The sequence below is a fragment of the Limulus polyphemus genome, unplaced genomic scaffold (genome assembly GCF_000517525.1).
Source record: "Limulus polyphemus unplaced genomic scaffold, Limulus_polyphemus-2.1.2 Scaffold4422, whole genome shotgun sequence".
Taxonomy (NCBI): domain Eukaryota; kingdom Metazoa; phylum Arthropoda; class Merostomata; order Xiphosura; family Limulidae; genus Limulus; species Limulus polyphemus.
In genome coordinates, this window is record NW_013670032.1 from 18,699 (window position 1) to 20,157 (window position 1,459).

Genomic DNA, 1,459 nt, shown 5'->3' on the forward strand with positions numbered 1-1,459 from the left:
TGAACGTTAGGCCTAGACGAGTAGTTGCTTTCACGTTCAATTGTTTATGTCATTTAACAACCTGAATGAACGTTAGGCCTAGACGAGTAGTTGCTTTCACGTTCAATTGTTTATGTCATTTAACAACCTGAATGAACGTTAGGCCTAGACGAGTAGTTGCTTTCAGGTTCAATTGTTTAATCACATTTACTACTGTTCCAGTTATTGTATCCTTCTACAAACATCACATTTACTACTGTTCCAGTTATTGTATCCTTCTACAAACTTCACATTTACTACTGTTCCAGTTATTGTATCCTTATAAAAGCCTCTAAAAATCATTTCAATACTCTGTGAAAGCGCTTTCCAAAACTTATTTTTGACGCTACAGGTTCTGCATCAGAAGATTTACAAAACACCTCTAACTGACAAAACGTGTCGTGAAGTTGTATAGGTATAACGAGGACGACTGTTGCACTAAACGTTACAAGAGTTCGTGGTTTATCATATAATGATTCACCTTGTTTTTCTCATACACCTATATTGCCTAATTCTCCGCCATTAAAATAAAACGTATTCCATCATATTCGTCAACTTTGTCTTTTTGATTCTTACGACGCTCAGTGTAAAGAACTAATCCCAACTAATGTTGATTTATTTTAGTGATAGTGTGCTTTTTTTTAACTTTTAACGTTCATTCTGTTTGTTATATTACATAAACAATTCAACGTGGAAGCAACTACTCGTCTAGGCCTAACGTTCATTCAGGTCGTTATATTACATAAACAATTGAACCTGAAAGCAACTACTCGTCTAGGCCTAACGTTCATTCAGGTTGTTAAATTACATCACATTTACTACTGTTCCAGTTATTGTATCCTTCTACAAACAAACATCACATTTACTACTGTTCCAGTTATTGTATCCTTCTACAAACATCCTTCTACTTCCAGTTATTGTATACTGGTAAATGTGATGTTTGTAGAAGGATACAATAACTGGAACAGTAGTAAATGTGATGTTTGTAGAAGGATTCCAGTTATTGTACAGTAGTAAATGTGATGTTTGTAGACGGATACAATAACTGGAACAGTAGTAAATGTGATGTTTGTAGACGGATACAATAACTGGAACAGTAGTAAATGTGATGTTTGTAGAAGGATACAATAACTGGAACAGTAGTAAATGTGATGTTTGTAGAAGGATACAATAACTGGAACAGTAGTAAATGTGATGTTTGTAGAAGGATACAATAACTGGAATAGTAGTAAATGTGATGTTTGTAGAAGGATACAACAACTGGAACAGTAGTAAATGTGATGTTTGTAGAAGGATACAATAACTGGAACAGTAGTAAATGTGGTGTTTGTAGAAGGATACAATAACTGGAACAGTAGTAAATGTGATGTTTGTAGAAGGATACAATAACTGGAACAGTAGTAAATGTGATGTTTGTAGAAGGATACAATAACTGGAACAG